A 19,289-nucleotide genomic window follows, 5' to 3' on the forward strand; every position below is an offset into this window, starting at 1 on the left:
AAAAACTTTACATAATTTTTATCCTAATGGCAGAAAGTTTTTTAGCTATCATTTCACTACGGAATATATACTGATTTTCTTTCATGGTCAGTAACTTTATGTTGTCAGTTTACTCGTGCCAACAAGAGAATTTCTTCTCATACAAAATCATTACAAATGTTAAATTTTTCATAATGAAATTAATTTTTAAATGTGCCTGATGCATATTGGGATATATGTATATACCTACATATATGTAAGTGCTGCATATATGTAAGCACACAAATATCCACCAGTTTTCAGGATGGGAGTGTTACTAGACAAAAGCAGTGGATTCTTTTGCCTGATGCACGCACCCCATGTATCATTTGCACCAATTTTCATTCTTCCAGGATCCAAATCCTTGTTTCATTTTCATTGTTTGTTTGTTTAGTTTTTGCTTAATTTATATAGGACATGACAACAAAAAGAATAAACTCAGTGCATCCAGACAGGAAGTAGAAATAGGATTGGATGAAGCATTCACTAAATGAGATTCTATTCCTTTCTGACAGGAAGCCTGCCAGCATCTTGGAAACAGCACAGGTGGTGGTTAATATTTCACTGAAAGAGAGATTGCTGAGGAAGAAATGCACAGGTGAGTGATGCCTGTAATCCACAAGGATTAGGGTAATGATGAGGGTGTTTCCAAGTACTGTCACCAAATAAGCCAATAAAAAAATTTAAAACAAGAGGCACTCTTGTGCTTGAGAGATAGGTATCCCAATTAGAGTGGTATCTTGCACATAGTCCAAATCTCTCTCTCCATGCTAGGTGGGGAATCTACTCTCTTAGGAGAACCAAAAAAAAAAAAAAAGAAATGTTAGATATATTATTCAGTAAAACAAGATTTTCAAAGATAAAGGGAATTGGACAATCTTATTCATTCTATTTCTACCAAGAATAAATTATATGACTGAAAATATGCCTCTGTTTAATTTTTCTTATAACTTTCCAGATAAGAATATATGAACTTCAGTGTTCTCTATTATAATGATATATAAAAACACCCTCAATTGACTTTACAGTTATTTTTATCCCCAACTTTCTTATTTTTACCAAAAATGTAAAAAAGACAGTAAGTAAAATTTCCTTATATATATATATATCTAAAATTATTGGTAAAAATGCATTATAAGCAATTAATGTATTTCTTTTTATGAATTATTATTGAATTTCATAGGTGATTTTTTTTTCTTTTAAGTGAACTGGCATGCATCAATATTTAATATATTATCCAATTAGTACAAAGCCTTAATTAAATCTTCAAGGCACAGACTAATTGGTTTATACAACTTTCTCTCTATTTTTTATCTATTTAGAGTAGAGAGTACACTGTAAAAAATACCCCTTGCTGGAATGTAGAAATCACAATTAATTTACATTTCGTCCTTCAGATACTAAAAGCAGTCATCCCTACAGAATTTAAATTTTTACTAATATTTTTGTTACTGTTTATTGTAGTCAATGTAGATTAATCTTATTAAATAGAACTTTTAAGTAATAAAATAATAAATAGCTAAAGGGAATAGTTATGCAATGGATTAAACTTTTAAAACTCTTATTATTTAGAGAATGAATTCTAGAACAATCCAATAGCATTTTGTTGATTATTTCACCATGTGTCCATAAATCTTTGTGGTTGCAGTAGATATTAATTTCTTGCCTTAGCCACAATGTATGTTACAGTACTTCTCTACTTATTATATAAATTAGTGCCAGAGTTGGACTCACTTTATATAATTAAAATAAATTGGCAGAGTACAAAGAGAAAACTCTGAATGTGAAAGTGATGTGAATAGATTTGTCATATTAAATGAAGAATTTAAAAATTGCATGTGATTTAAGAGGGCATGAAACCTCAAAAGAGATCGCCAAGCCAAAAGAAATACAGGACAATCAATTAGCAATTTAATAAAAAAGAAAAAACAAGTAATGAATCACACCACTAAAACTAGTATATCAATTACACTTATAAAAAATAGTAGCAGTTAGCCAAGTACAACAATCATAATGAAATAAATATAAAATTTTACTGTATGCAATTTGTATGAAACATATATAAATATAATGGATCAAAAAGTTTAAAAAAGCATTGGTATATATATATGTATATGTTAAAATATAGGAAGCAATATATAATAATGAAAAAATAATCTGACATACTCTATGTTTAATGATCAAAACACCAGAGAGTGAAAAATATTAAGAAAAACATGGATATTATAAATAGTTGAAGCATTTGTAATAAAATTATGGAAATACATATAATATGAAAAATGAGCTTGTTAAGTGAATCAACAGAACGTAAGATTCTATTCCTGGATTTTAAATCCTTATCTCAAAAATACTTGAAAGTTCATGCAAAATCCATTTGTATATATTGTAACCCCAATCAAGTATCAGTATGATCTCTATTTTCTGCAAGAGATCAAAGTAAATTAAATGAAATTCTGTACAATAACTATTACAATTTTAAAATCTACCAGAGTTGGTTATATACTATTAAACTACAGCAACTTGGAACAATAATCCAAAAACTCATGGACATTTTTAACCATTCATTTTAATTGAGGTGAAAATTATAAGGAAGAAAATTTTAAATTACAGAATATGAGTTTCCAATAGAGCCTACCCTGCCTAAAGAAGCTGCGTTAGGTGACTGACCATGGAGGTAGGATAAGTACATGTAAAATGGAAAGAAGAGACTAGGCTCTCAAATATGGTTGTACTCTCAAATGATGTTATAATTAGAGTACTGCATGGCATTATGTAAGGGTTCAGCATAGGAGATGAAGGGAATAAGAAAGAGAGGGAGAGAGGGAGAAAGAGATTTTTCAGGGAATATGCAAAAAATAAAAACTGTAGGCCATTGAATGATGGTTAATGAAAGTGATGAGAAAACTCTGACTACTGCAGAAACCAAACCATGTGTTGGTGTTTTCAAGCATATTTGGTGAGATTCTATGTGTTATTAAATTGTAAATATAAATTCCTTAAGTCTTATTTAAATAAAATGTTTAAACAAAATCTACCTGAGTGGACAAGATTGCACAACTTTCCTCAGCATCTATCCTTCAAATAATTCTCAGACATTTGCTATGGGTCAAGGCCATCTTTTATTCAAGAGTAACATCTAGATGCAATTAAGTAAATATTCCCTGTAGACCTCTAGTCTCCTTTTCTAGGACATTTGACTTTTTCCTTAACAATCCCAAACCTTGCTTGACAAGATGTCTCCTTTGTTTGGTGTAATTTCCTACACTGAGGAAAAAGGAAGAGAATGTCATGGCTTTGATCCATTTTTCTTTCCTGTGGAATCAGGCTTCAGAGCTGAGAAGATGGGGTTTGCATAGTAACTGCAGAGCCATATCCCTTCTGAGGTTGGGATATAGTCAAACTAACACAGGTAAATTACAGCACAAACCTGGAAGAAGGTTTCACTGAGAAAAACAAGACTTTTAAATCAGCCCAGACCTCAGGGGCAACTTTTACTAAAGGAATAAAAGCAAACTTGCTTCTACACATTCTGCACATTTTGCTTTGTAAACTCATTAATATAACTATTCCATAGAGATGCCAATACATGTAGTAAACTTTACTTTCCCAGGAGAATTATTAAAAGCACTGGGCCAGGGAGTTTCAAATAATGTGAACATTTTTTTCTGAACTGTTTATAGAGCCACAGAAGATATACATGTATATTATATATTTGTGTATGTATGTATGTATATATGTGTATGTATAATCTACAATTATGCTACCTCAGAACTTCAGCTAGCTGTGCTTCAGAGATAGGGAAACTATAGAGGGTGACTAGAACAAATGTATGAAACTATTTCAAAAACTGAAGTGCCTGAATGTGAAATTAGGAAAAAATAAATAATTAGGTATGAGAAATAAATTATATACTTTGAGAAATATATAAATTAAAACTTTGAGGAAAAATTACTCAGAGCTGTAATATTTTAGGTTCTATAGTAATCACCATTAATTTTTTTATGATACACATATAACTTGCTAATAATTATTATATGTTTTGTATTCCCTGCTTTATCCCTTGATATCATATCAATTTTCTATATGACTAACCATTTCATTGCAATTTTTTTCATTCTTCTGCTAACAAGCCCTGATGATGATGACAGAAATATTCTTACTGTACAGGTTCTGTGTGATTTTATGTAAATCAAGAAATAAAGAGTGTCACCTAAGATAATACAACACATCACTAGTAAATGTATTGACTAAGAAAAATACGACCAGTTGATAAGTATCTTGGATAAACTGGCACTTCATTAGGATGTGAAAGATGGTAGCATATGAACATGTGAATATGGTAGGAGAGAAAGGTGCTTGATGGAGAAAAGAAATAATTATAATTAGAAGGCAGCAGTAGTGAAAACATTTAAATAAGAAATACCCCAAAGTGTAGAATTAAGACAAAAGTTATTAGAAACTAATTCTTTAGTTCTCTTTCATAGCAATGATATGTGTAAAGCAAAATTGTAGTGAAAACATTTAGAATAAGAAATACCCCGAGGGCGGGCCATGATGGCTCAGCAGGCAGAGCTCTCTCCTGCCATGTGGGAGACCCAGGTTTGAATCCTGGTGCCTGCCCATGCAAAAAAAAAAAAAAAAAAACCCAGAAATGTAGAATTAAGACAAAAGTTAGTAGAAACTAATTCTTTGATGCTCTTTCATAACAATGATATGTGTAAAGCAAAATCAATACTGTGTATAAATAAATAAATTACCTCTGTGTTCAATTAAAATTAGAAAAACAATAATTTTGTATCACTATTCTATTCATAGAAATATAAAATATTGTATACTTTAAAATTAAGAAAATATTTATTGAAATTCGTTGTATATGTGGCCAAGTTTGACATAGACCCCTGATTTATTCCTAAGTTATTCCCCTTTTTACACCAGCCTTATTACTCATGAAGAAGACTCTGATATTGTAAGTTTGCCTTATTTCTACTAGGATGTTTCCAAATATAACAGTGACTGCAATTTTTGTCATGTTTCCTGAGTAGCAGATTTGAGGAGATCCAATTCTCATCAAAAGTTTCCCAGTATTTTCCACAGTGTATATTTTTTATCAGATAACCCCAATAATATTAACCAGAGTCAGCACTCCTCATAAAGAATTCACCAGTAATATACAGTGCCTCCATTTCACGAGATGCATCCTCCTTCCTTATCTGAATTATCCCATATTATTTGTGTCCCCATTCCTCATTTCCCAAAATAATGCTAGGGTCTTCACATCCCCCTGGAAGTTCTAAGTATTTAAGTAGTGTCCCCATTCCTTATCAGAATCTCCTCAATAGTATACCGGTGCCCTGATTCCTCATCAGAAATTTCCCAATATTATACTATTTCTTCCAATTCCATTGCAACTTCATTAAAAAAATTCCAGTTCTCCCATTCATCTTCAGAATTTTCCCAATATTATACTAGGGTCCCTTTCCTTATCCACAATTACCTCTTCTTGTGCTATTGTCTTCATTCATCATCTATATTTTCTAAAGTAACTTTAGTGGTTCCATTCATCATGAGAATTTTCATAATGTGATAGTTCATTATAGAAGTTTCTATTTATTATGCAATTCCTCCAATTTCTGATTGGAAACTTATCATTATTAAATATAAGCCATCAATCTCTAGCATATGTTTTCCAATATTTCACCACTGACCCCATTACAAATCCAAATTTCTCCATTTATCAGTACCCACATTCCTCTTCAGACATTTGCTAATATTATTCCAGGAATCTTCCTCATCAGAATCTTTCCCATAATATTCTATTGCCTGCATTCTTCTTCAGAAAATTATAAAAAATATGCTGCTGCTCCCATTCCTTATCAGATTTTCTCCATATGATACCAGTACCCCTAGTCTGTATCAAAATTCTCTTATTTTCTGCACCCACAGTCATAATCAGAGTTCTACAAATATCACACCATTCCATTACTTACCAGAAGTTTTATCATATAATACCATTGCCCAGATATTCATCATATGTTTCCCAGTATTAAGGCATTATTTTTTTAATTCCAAATATTATATTGGTATCCCCATATACTTCAGATTTTATCCATATGACACCAGTTCCCTTGTTCATCTCAGAAGTTTTCTGTTATGAAATTAACTCCACTATATCATAAGAATTTTCTCATCATATACCAGTGCCCCTATTTCTTTTTTTTATTTTTTTAAATATAGAATGCTTCACGAATTTGCATATCGTTCTTGCACAGGGGCCATGCTAACCTTCTCTGTATCATTCCAATTTTGTATATGTGCTGCTGAAGTGAGCACTCAGTGCCCCTATTTCTTTAGGAAACTTCTTATCAGAGCTTTCTCAATATTATATGAACTCCCCTCATTTCTCACCAGAAGTTTCTCTGTTTGTTTTAACAGTTCCACATTCCTCTTCAAAGTGTGTCCAATTTATTACACCATTTCCTCTTTATCAATCAGGAGCTTACTCACATGATATCAGTGTTCCTATTCCATTTCAGAAGTTTTCCAATATTAGACCAGTGCACCCATTCATCAGTGTGTCTACTCATATAATACATATAATACATATATATACATATAATACTCATATAATATAATACAAAAATTATACAATTTTTCTCATTGTATAATTGCCACATTTTCATCAGATGCTTTTCAATGTTATTCCAATGCCTCATTTTTATTAAGTTTTTCCATACAATTACAGTGAACCTATTTCTTTTGAGAAGACTCCCAATAATAATGCAACCATTCATTTCTGGTATTCTGCCATATTATACCAATGTCTGATTTACTCATATGAAGTATCCTAATATTATTTCAGTGACCTAATATCTCTAGTAGTTTTCCTGTATTATATCAGAATCCCAATTCCTCATTGGAATATATTTCCCCAGTATTATACCAATGTCCTCATTCTTTATGAGAAATCTCAGAAGTTTCTTCTTATGTCACTAGTATCCCAGTTCTTCAGATTTCCCATATTATACAAGTGAATGGATTCCTCATGGAAATTTTGTAAAATTGTTTCATCCCCACTACATGCCTATATCCAATTCTCCTTCAAAAATTTCCCAATATTATATGTACTCTATGTTTCTCATTTTGTATTTTTAGTCCAAATTTCCAAATATTAAAATGTGCCTACCATCTTCATAGAAACTTTTCTATTATTAAAACAGTATCATCCAGTCTTCACAATATGCTTCCCAAAATTATACATATTCTTCCATATATTGTTAAATGCCCAATATTAAGTCAATGCTACAGTTTCTTTTGTGAAAATACCCAGTGTTATATCAGAACCCTAAATTCTCACAATGAATTTACCAGTATTATATTGATGCCTTCAGTTTTCTTTAGTTCTTCAAATTATGCTAGTACCCCATTCCTCTGTAGTAGTTTCTGCATTAAATACCAGTGTCACATTTCTTTTCAGAAGACCTGATATTATATCACTGCCACAAATCCTCACCATAATATTTCCATGTTACATAATATCACCAGTTGTTCCTATGAGGTTTCACTGCCACCATTGCTTATTTGAAAATTTGCTATATTATTCCAATGTTCATATTCATCATCAGAAATTTCCCAATACTATATCTGCACTTTCATTTGTCTTTGCAAATTTCCCAACATTATTTCATTTCTCTAAATCCTTCTTCAGTAATTTACAAATATTGCTTTGGTAACCTGAATTATCATCAGAAATAATAAATGCCGTATATGCATACTTTCTTTGCAGGAAGGTTCTCAGCTTCACACTAGCAAGCATATTCTTAATTGGGAGTTCCCCAATATTGTACAAGTATAACTTCTTCATGAGAATGTGCCCAATATTATACCTGAGTCTCCATTCATCATCGTAAAGTTTCAAATAACATTTTTCCTCTTTAGAATTGTCTCAAGGCTAGTTTTATTATCTTTCACTTAACAAAAGATGTCTCCTAATATAACTGCAGCACAGTAATTCAGTGAACTTTTCCAAAATATTTTATACATTCAATGCTCTTCAACAATTTTCCAATACCATACAATTATCCCCCTTCCACATTGTCACTTTCTATTATACTGATGATTCCATTGCAGTTCAGAATTTCCTCCAATTATATTAGTGTCTCCATTTCTCATCAGAAATAGTCCCATATTATCCCAGACCTCACATTCATCATTGGAATTATCTCAGACAGGACAATAAATTATGTGGCCACAAGCTAATAAGTCATTAAATGGTGAAGAGGCAACTGGTGGGTCAAATATATTTGTGTACTTCCAATGCTTAAATAGTCTGCATGAATTTAACATTTTTGCATAACTGAGAAGCTATACACTTAACCAGGATTGTGCTTTTCTGCTTACATGTTTATCTAAGTACTTTGTCTTAATCTTGTATAGTGTTACCATTGGTAGCTTTCTAAAGCATCAGACATTATTTTAAATTAGCAAATAAATTAAACTTTGCAAGCAACATATACATTTACCAAATTTCATTCCATTATTAACATTTATTCTCTATGGGATTTTGCTCATTAAAAGTTTGTGTTCCAGTAATGAATCCCTAGAAATTTCCCAGTTTTCAGATTAGCAATAGATTCTTTCAATTCCCCATATCCATGTGACTTCAGTCATATTTTTATTTTTTATTTATATTGTGAAAAATAACTTGTACACAAAAAAGCAATAAATTTGAAAGTACACCACAACAATTAATCAGAATTTGATGTGGATCACATTTCCACAATTTTGAGTTTTTCCTTCTAGCTTTTCCAAGACACTGAAAACTAAAAGGAATATTGATAAAATGATTCAGCAGTCATACTCATCTTATCTGCTCTGTTATAGCTCCACCTTCTTTGACATTTCTGCCAACATTTAGGGGTATTTGGGCTATGCCCATTATAACTTTTTCATGTTGAAAATGCTGTTGATAATATGGGATGGGAGATGGAACTATTTGATGTTCTGGAGAGGCTGGCCTCTCTTGGTTTCAAGACTCATCTGGCCTAGGAACCGCTCTGGAGGTTGCAAGTTTCTGAAAAGTAATCATAGTGCATGAAAACTTTCTAGAAGCTCAGATAAAACCCTAAGTGTTCTTTAATATTGGCAGAAATGGTTTTGATTGGAATTTGGCACATGATGAGAAATAGCAATATCTAGCTGAAGCTTGCATAAAGGTAGCCTCCAGAATGACTTCATGATCTATTTGAATTCTCTAAGCCACTGATACCTTATTTATTTTTTGTTAATCCCACAGTTCCAGGGCAAGGTTCATACCTGGGAGTCATATCCCACATTGCCAGGGAGACTTTCCTTCTTATACGCAGACACAATTTTTAAAAAAATGATGACTTTAGGTTCACTTAGAAACATTCTGCATTTTGTAAACAAAATCAATAGCCAGCAACTACCAGGCATATGTACATAAAACACAAAAAACAATCACGCACACACGCATATTGTTACATTTCAACAATAATACAGCTAAAGAATTGAAATTGATGCTGCAGGTGGCACAACTGTATACTCATACTTTTAGTTCATTATAGTGAAATGAAAAGCTCAAGATAAGCAAAAGGGAAAGGTGTGTTGGGTGAAGTTCAGAAGAAAGGAAAGGAGGTGCAAGATGTCAGTTGTCCTCTCCCAGTGTAGTTGCATGGATGGGTGTAATTCATCCAGTGACATCGTATAACATCAACATGTCAGAGTAAGACTCATCAGTGAACCTCACTTGAAATTTTGCCACCCAGTAATTTTATTGGTGATTAGTCACATAGGCAAGCAACACAGATGTGATTGACCTCAGCTATTCAGACTCAGTTACCCCATCCCTGAGGTCACACTGATACTGTGTGGTCCAAAGCCCCATGCATTCAAAAACAGTTATTCACAAAGATCATTTTCTTACTATTAACTATCAGGAGTGACACAAGGTATACAAGTCACTCTTATTGTGCTGGGTGGGCCAAGGGCTCAGAGGATATCTCTCACAGCCAACAGTCAATCCTGTAGGCCTTTGGAATGTGGAGAGCTCATTATCCTTATTCTTCTGAGTTAACACATTACTGTAGAGTTCAGCTCCACAACCCTTGGTCTAGATTCTCTTCCAGTAAAATGGTCAGATTTTTTCTCAGCATCTACATTTAGTATGTCATTATAACAGATAAAGCAATAGTGTCAGTATGGATATGTTTAACATTTGGAAGATCCTGGGGTGGATAGGGATATACTTAAAGAAACAACTAACCCATCATATAAAAACATTAAGTACATTTTAATATTCAGATTAATTTGATTATTTTCCTCTTTATCTACCACTGTGTACCTTGTAATAAACTGTGAAGAATTATTGAATATAAAAATTAACTGATTGTTAGGTAAATTCAATTTTCCCTAATGCAAGACATTTTATATCAGTATTAATTTTGAGAAGGTTTTACCCTATCTCCAACTCATTTAATCATCACTATCACTGTTACCATACGACAATTTTTTTGCATATCTTTTTTTCCTGATTAGGGAATTTGTGGGTTTAGAGAATGATCATGCAAAAAAACGCAAGATTCCCATATACCATACTAATATTAGCACTTATATTGTTGTTAAAAATTTGTTACAAGTGATGATAGCACATTTTTTAAATTGCTTTATTAACTATAGTCCGTGGTTTAACTTAGGGTTCCCTATTTGTGCAACGTAGTTGTATGGAACTTTTTAAAAACTTTATTCTGTTACCATATATAAAAGCTAACGTTTACTATTTTAATCACATTCAAATACATATATCAGTGCTCTTAATTACATTCTCAATGTTATGATTTCAAAACCCAATCCGTTATCACAACACTGATATTATTCTAAATAGGAATTTTTTGTATTTTAAGCCTTTTTTCCCTATTCCCTATCCCCATCCCATCCCCTGGTAACTTATGATTTTGATTCTTTTTTCATATGATAGTTGATTCATAGGTATGTATGTATATATATATACACACATGCATACATGTATATTATACTGTAACACTTATTTCAGTATGTTCATGGTACAGTTCACTTCATTACAGTAGAAAAAACTAATATTCACAGAGGTGCTCGATATGTCTTCCAAACAGAATCAGCTATTATAACGATATTATTACATACAACATATATTATTGGGACAGGTATCATTGAAGCTGCTTTTGATAGTTATTACTGGGTTCCAAGTCATTTGAGTAAATGTCACTTATCATGCCTCAGTTCATGGACTTATACTGGGATGGGTTTTCATTGATTGTTGTGCCCATTGGTCATCTGCCTACAGGGAGAACATGGATATTTTTTAGATAGTTCCTGTAACTTCTGACTATATTAAAGGATGTGTCTTATTCTTTCTGTTCTTGAGATGAGGATACTATTGGTGCATTGAAATAAGAAGTGTCCTCAGATAATTGTATAGGTTTGAAAATCCATGAGATTCACATAGATGTGTGCCTTGAGCCACAGAATCTAGGACATAGTGCCACTGCTCATGGCTACTTTGACCTTATCTATTTCAAAAGAGTCAAGAGGTTCTGTTAATTCAGGGTGCATACACTTTCAAAGCACTAGGTCCTAGCATTATGCAGCATTATTTATTGAGTCTGTTGGATCCACTTCACTAAAACCTTATCATCTTTTCAGACTTACTCTCATCCTTTGCCTTCCTCTTGGAAGAGAAAATCCCTGTAATGTTGTTATAGCTTATAAATCTTCTAGTTAATAAATCTTCTAGTGAATGAATGCTGCTTACCATTCAAAGAACAATGATGGCTAGATCAGCACCTTTCTTTCCCTAGAGTCCTTTCTGTCTTTGGGATAATATTGTTGGATCCACCAGGCATGTTGTTGGCATTGTAGATGCATGGCCTAAGGGAAGGTAGGATACATGTTTTGCATCTAAATTAGGGTTAGATGAGTGGTAGGTTCAGTTAAATGATATTTAGCTTGAGTCTATTATCAAGTTCTCCCATAGCCTTCTCAGCTTCCAAAAGCGGTGTGATCTTGGCCAACAATTAGATCCATCTTTCTGTGAATCTGATGTAATTATACTAAGAGATATAGTTGATTCTCATATTTTTAGTAACTAGGTTCTATAAAGTAATCGTGAACATTGAATTAACACCTATTGAAAAATTGCTTATAGGGAAAATACAGAATTAAGTAACTGTTAGCCTCTTGTCATGATATTTCTATCAACTATTCACTTCATAATCTTATTTTTTGTTTCTTTTTTATGATGAAAGAATTCTTTGTAGATAACAGGATTGTGCACTGAGAAATTCCACGAGAATCTACAAATGAACTGTTAGAATTAGTAATAGTTTATTTAGCAGGACTACTAAAAATCAATTTTAGTAATTTAGTAATCAATAGCAGTAAATCAAATTTAGTAAAATTTGGTAATCAACCTGTGTTAGTTGGATTCAGTTGTCAACTTGGCCAGGTGAGCATACCTAGTCTTGTTGCTGCCAATTACATCTGCAGTCAGCTAGGAGGCGTGTCTGCTGCAATGAGTGATGTTTGACTTAATTGGCTGGTGCTTAAATGAGAGAACACAACTCATCTCAGCACTAGCAGCTCAGTCCAGGCCTTTGGAGATGCAGAAAGAAGTCACCCCGGGGAAAGTTTTGGAACCCAGGGGCCTGGAGAGAAGACCAGCAGAGACCATCTTGTGCATTCCATGCAAGAAAGAACCTCAGTGGAAAGTTAGCTGCCTTTCCTCTGAAGAACCAACAAAATAAATCCCCTTTTATTAAAAGCAAATCCGTCTCTGGTGTGTTGCATTCTGGCAGCTAACAAACTAGAACACAACCCTACCAAATTAGAAAACAAAATTTACAAAAGATGCCACTTGTGCCATCATCAGAAATAATGGTTAAGCAAAAATATAATAAAATATTTATAAGACCACTCCATAGAAAGCTATAAAATATTTTTTGCAAAACTATATGCGTATACAATGGCAAACTGTAAAATGTCCATGGAAAGGAAAGTTCAACATTAAGATGTTTCTCAATTCTCCCCCAAACAGATCCACAGACCCAACACAATCTTATTAAAATTCCAACTGTTTCTGTTCAGAAAATTGACAAATTGATTCTAAAATTTATATGTAAATATGAAGAATACAATGGGCTAAGAATAGTGAAAAGAATCTTTATGAAGAACAAAGTTGGAGGCTGTACACTTCCTGATATAAAAACTTAATTTAAAACCACAGCAATTAAAACTATTTTCTGGGGCTAAGAATGGATAAATTGACATTACAAACAGAATAAAAGTCCAGAGACAGATACATATACATTTCTCACCACCTGATTTATGACATGGTGCCGTAGCAATACAATGACAGAGGATGTTTTTCCTTCTTCAATAAATGATATTGAATGAACAGAATATGCATATGGAAAATAAAATGAACCTTGCCTCCTATCTCAGGCCATATACAAAAATCAATTCTCAGTTAATCATGGACTTAAATGTATTTTGTAGAATATAAAATTGGAAAATATATTAAAGACCCTAGTATATGCAACAATTTATTAAACAGGACACAAAGAGCTACCTATAATATCAATGATTACTAAACTGACTTCATTAAAATTAAAAATCTCTTCCCTTCCCATTAAAACCATTAAGAAAAATTATATTGAAAAGCGATAGAGGAAGGAGGAATAGAGGAAAATACTTACATTAGACAGATGATATACATACTACAAATACCAAAGTAGTAACATTTATTTTAAAAGGATGAGAATTTATTTTTAAAATTCTTACAAACAAGAAGAAAAAGAGACAACCCAGATACAAATGGACAAAAGGTTCAAGGTGGCACTTTTGAAAAGGTATGATCTAGTCAAAAAGCATATAAAATTGTTCAACATTGGTAGCCATTAATGAAACACAAACCAAATATCACAATGAGTGTGCCAGTTTGAAAGGATTATTTTCTAAGGAAAAGCCTTGTTTCAATACTGATCCATCTTGTGGAAGCTGCCATTTCTTTTCATTCCTATTCAATACTGTAGGTTGGAAACTTGATTAGATTACATGTGACACACCTATTGTGAGTATTAACCTTTGATTATGGGGAAATATGACTCCACCTATTGAAAGTGGGTCTTGATTTGTTTATTGAAATCTTTTAACAGAGGAAACATTTGGAAGGAGTCACAATAGCAGCAGTGCCGTGAGAACCATGAGAGCTCAAAGTCAACTTTGGAGATGAAGAAGGAAGCACCTCTGGAAGAGCTCATGAATAAAGAAGCCTGGAGAGAAAGTTAGCAGGAATGTCCATGTTCACCATGCGCCTTTCCAGTTGAGAGAGAAGGCCTGAGCTCCATTGGCCTTTTGTGAGTAAAGGTAACCTCTTGTTGCCCTAATTTGGACATTTTTATAGACTTGCTTAAATTTGGACATTTTCACAGCCTTAGAACTGTAAACTTGCAACTTAATAAATCCCCCCTTTTAAAAGCCACTCTGTTTGTGGTATGTCACCTTCCAGTAGCTGGCAAACTAGAACAATGAGCTCTCTCCAATCACCCATCAGAGTGCCTAAAAGTTCCCAATTGACAATATTTAGTGTTGCAGAGGATGTAGAGAACCCTCATACACTGTTGGTGAGATGCAAACTGATATAATCAACTTGATAAACTGGTGATATCTTCTAAAGCTGAAAATATACATACTCTGTGATAAAGTGATTCCACTACATAGAGATTCTGATGATCCATGGGTCAAACTGTGTCACTGGAAATCATAACTTTTTCTATAGTCATAAAATGGATTCATGCAGTATTTATGCTTATGTATCTGGCTTATTTCATTCAGCATTATGTCCTTAAGGCTCATCCATTTGTAATGTGGCTCAGGATGTCATTTCATCTTATTGCTGCATAATATTCCATCATATGTATGTACCACATTTTGTTAGTCCACTCATCCATTGATGGGCACTTGGATCATCTTTTAGTGACTGTGAATAATGCCTCTATGAACATCAGTGTGAAAATGATGGTTTGTGTCACTGCTTTCAGGTCTTCTGGGTATATACCAGGTAGTGATATTACCATGTCATATGGGAACTTGATATTTAGTCTGCAAAGAAACCACCAAACTGTCTTCCATAACAGCTATACCATTATATATTCCCACCAGCAGTGCATACTTCCAATTTCTCTACTTCCTCACCAACATTTGTAATTTGCTGTTTGTTTAATAGCAGCCATTCTTATAAGGGTGAGGTGGTATCCCATTGTAGTCTTTTTCTGCATTTCCATTATAGCTAATGAAAATGATTCATCTCTTCATGTGCTTTTTTTCCATCTGTATTTGCTCTTTAGAAAAATGACTATTCATGTCTTTAATCCATTTAATAATTGGGTTGTTTGTTCTTTTATTGTAGAGTTCTATGTTTTCTTTAGGTACACAGAATATAAAACGTTTATCTGATGTGGGATTTCCAAATATTTTCTCCCATTAAGTTCATCATTACCTTTTTGACAAATTATTATGAGGTACAAATGCCTTTGATTTTGAGGAGTCCAATTTATCTATTTTTTTCTTTTGTTGCTTTTGCTTTTGGTGTAAAATTTAGAATGCTTCCTCCTTGAAGATGTTTCCTTACATTTTCTTCTAGGAGCTTTATGATACTTGTTCTATTATTTTGATCCACTTTGAGTTAAAAGAAATAAAAAGACAACAGAAAAAGAAATAAAATGATAATAGAGAAAAAAAAGACTATACATACCATACCCCTTAACCCTCGCTTTCATTTACCACTAGCATTTCAAACTGAATTTATTTTAACATTTATTCCACCTATTATTTATTTTTATTCCATATGTTCTACTCTTCTGTTGATGTAGTGGCTAAAAGGAGTATCTGACATAAGGTTTTCACATTCACAGAGTCTCATTGTGAAAGCTATATCATTGTTCAATCATCATCAAGAAAGATGGCTACTGGAACACAGCACTACATTTTCAGGCAATTCCCTCCAGCCTCTCCACTACATCTTGAACAACAAGGTAATATCTACTTAATGTGTAAGAATAACCTCCTGGATAACCTATCAACTCTGTTTGGAATCTCTCAGCCATTGACACTTTGTCTCATTTCACTCTTCCCCCTTTTGGTCAAGAAGTTTCTCTCAATCCCTTGATGTTAATTCTCAGCTCATTCTAGGGTTTTCCTCAGTCCTTTGATGCTGAGTCTCAGCTCAATCCAGGATCTTTGTCCCACGTTGCCAGGAAGGTCCACACCCCTGGGAGTCATGTCCCACACAGAGAGGGGGAGGGTGGTGAGACTTCTCGTCATGTTGTCATGCCCCTTTATTGAAAATATTCTTTTTTCCTGGTTCAGTGGATTTGGAGGACTTGTTGAAGATCAGTTGACTATAGATTTGGTGGTCTATTACTGTACTCTCAATTCATTTCTGTTGGTCGATACTTCTATCTTTGTGCCAGTACCATTCTCTTTTGACCACTGTGTCTTTATAATAAACTTTAGAATCAGGAAGTGTTAATTCTCCCACTTCACTCATTTTTAGGATGCTTTTATTTATTTTTATTTTTTTACATGGGCAGGCACTGGGAATCGAACCCGGGTCCTCGGGCTTGGCAGGCAAGCATTCTTACCTGCTGAGCCACCGTGGCCCGCCCTTTAGGATGCTTTTAGTTATGCAAGATCTCTTTCCCTTTCAAATGAACTTGCTAACTAGCTTTTCCAAGTCTTCAATGTAGGTTGTTGGAATTTTCATTGGTACTGCACTGAATCTGTAGATAAGCCTGGGTAGAACTGACAAGCTAACTATACTAAATAATTTTGCTCTTGAGCAGGCAATATCTTCCCACATATTTAGATCCTCTTTTCTTTTAGCAAAATTATGTAGTTTTCTGTTTATAAGTGCTTTCTGTCCATAGTTAAGATCATACCTAGATATTTTATTCCTTTAGCTGCTATTTTGAATGGATTTTTTTCCTTCACTGACTCCTCAGTTAGGTCATTGTTCATTTATAGAGATGTTATGAATTTTTGCACATTAATTTTATATGCTATCACCTTGCTGAATTTATTAGCTCAAGTAACTTTGCTGTAGATTTCTAAGGATTTCCCAAATACAGTATCATGTCATCAGCAAGCAATGAAAGTTTTACTTCTTCCTTTCTACTTTGGATGCCCTTTATTTCTTTTTCCTGCCTGATTGATCTAGCTAGAACAATGTTGAATAATAGTGGTGACAGAGGCATCCTTGTCTCATTCCCAATCTTAGGGGGCAAGCTTCCAGTCTCTCACCATAGAGTATGATACTGGTTATGGGTTTTTCATATATGCCCCTTATCATACCAAGGAAGTTACCTTTGATTCCAATGTTTTGGAGTGTTTTTATCAGAAAAGGATGTTTAATTTTGTCAAAATCTTTCTCTGCACTAATCAAGATGATCACAGGATTTTTCCCTTTAAATTTGTTAGCATGATGTATTATATTTTCTTGCCATCCTTACATTCCTAGTATAAAATCCACTTGATTGAGGTGTATAATTCTTTTAATGTGTTATTGGATTTGATTTGCTATTATTTTGTTTTTGAATTTTTGCTTCTATGTTCATTAGGGAGATTGGCCTTTAGTTTTCCTTTCTTATAACATCTTTACCTGGTTGTGGTATTAAAGTGATGTTAGTGTCATAAAATGAGTTAAGTAGTGCTCCTTTTTCCTCAATTTTTAGGAGACGTTTGATTAGGATTGATGTTAGTTCTTTTTGGAATGTTTGTTGGAACTCCCTGTGAAGTCATCTGGTCCTGGGCTTTACTTTGTAGGAAGATTTTTGATTACTGATAGAAGCTGTTTACTTGTGATTGCTATTTTGACATCTTCTATTTGTTCTTGATTTACTATAGCTTGTTTGTATGTTTCCAGGAATTTGTCCATTTCATCTACATTGTTTAGTTTGTTGGTGTGTAGTTGTTCATGGTATCCTCTTATGATTATTTCTTTTATTTCTACAGGGTCTGTGGTAACAACTGCCCTCTCATTTCTGATTTTCTTTACTTGCATCCTCTTTTTTTTCTTTGTCAGCCTTGCTAATGGCCCATTGATTTTATTGAATTTCTCTAAGAACCAACTTATGTTTTTATTGACTCTTTCTATTAATCTTTTGTTCTCCCATTCATTTATCTCTGCTTTAATTCTTGTATTTCTCTTATTTTATTTGCTTTGATTTTAGTTTGCTTTTCACTCTCAAGTTCCTCCATATAAGCAGTTAAGTCCTTGATTGTTGCTCTTTCTCCTTTTTTAATATAGGCATTTGGGGCAATAAATATTCCCCTCAACACAGCCTTTGTTGCATCCCATAAGTTCTAATATGTTGTGTTCTCATTTTCATTCATCTCCAGAGAGCTACTAATTTCTCTAGCAATTTCTTCTTTGACCCACTGGTTATTTAGAGTGTGTGATTTAATCTCCATATATTTGTAAAAGTTCTTGTTCTTTGGAGGTTATTGGTTTCCTGCTTCATTCCATAGTGATCAGAGAAAGTTATTTGAATAATTTCAATGTTTTTACATTTATGAAGATTGTTTTGTGCTCCAGCACATGATCTATATTGGATAATGTTCCAGACTACTACAGAAGTGTGTGTATCCCTGTGTTTTGGGGTGTAATTACCTATGTATGACTATTAGGTCTAATACATTTATCAATTTGTTTAAGTCCTCTATTTCCTTCTTGATCCCTGTTTGGTTTTTCTCTCTAGAGGAGAGTGTTGTATTGAATTCTCCTACTTTTATTGTTGAAATATCTATTACTCCCTTCAGTTTTGCCAATGTCTATCTTACACATTTTGGAGCTCCTTGATTGGGAACAGACATTTAAGATTGTTATTTCTTCTTGGTTAATTGTTCCTTTGCTAAAATGTAGTGTCCTTCTTTGTCTCTTAGAATGTCTTTACATTTGAAGTCTGTTTGTTCTGATATTAGTATAGCTACTCTTGCTTTCTTTTGGTTAGAGCTTATGTGAAACTTCTTTCCCTATCCTTTCACTTGCAATCTATTTGTATACTTTTGTCCAAGATGAGTCTCTTATAAGCAGCATATAGTTGGATTATATTTCTTAATCCATTCTATCTGTCTTTTAGTTGGTAAATTTAGCCCATTAACATTCAAAGTTATTACTGTAAACGTGTTTCTTAAATCCACCATCTTATCCTTTGGAATTT

At 33.3% G+C, this 19,289-nt stretch overlaps 1 long non-coding RNA gene and 1 other non-coding gene across 12 annotated transcripts in view; one reads left to right on the forward strand and one right to left on the reverse strand.

Moving 5' to 3' along the window:
• LOC143661903 (uncharacterized) overlaps window positions 1-19,289 on the forward strand; it is a 115,427-nt gene that overhangs the window by 358 nt on the left and 95,780 nt on the right. For 6 of the 11 annotated variants that reach the window (XR_013164938.1, XR_013164941.1, XR_013164940.1 and 3 more), the window contains exons 2-3: window positions 534-616; window positions 14,226-14,436. This is a non-coding gene — a long non-coding RNA (uncharacterized LOC143661903). Of the gene's footprint in view, window positions 1-533; window positions 617-14,225; window positions 14,437-15,983; window positions 16,104-19,289 lie in introns of all 11 variants that reach the window. The other 5 variants (XR_013164932.1, XR_013164933.1, XR_013164936.1 and 2 more) reach the window with 3 other exon arrangements.
• LOC143662808 (U6 spliceosomal RNA) lies at window positions 6,243-6,348 on the reverse strand. The gene has a single exon (XR_013165583.1). It is a non-coding gene; the product is annotated as a U6 spliceosomal RNA (small nuclear RNA).

This window comes from Tamandua tetradactyla, chromosome 18 (assembly GCF_023851605.1).
Source record: "Tamandua tetradactyla isolate mTamTet1 chromosome 18, mTamTet1.pri, whole genome shotgun sequence".
Lineage (NCBI taxonomy): Eukaryota > Metazoa > Chordata > Mammalia > Pilosa > Myrmecophagidae > Tamandua > Tamandua tetradactyla.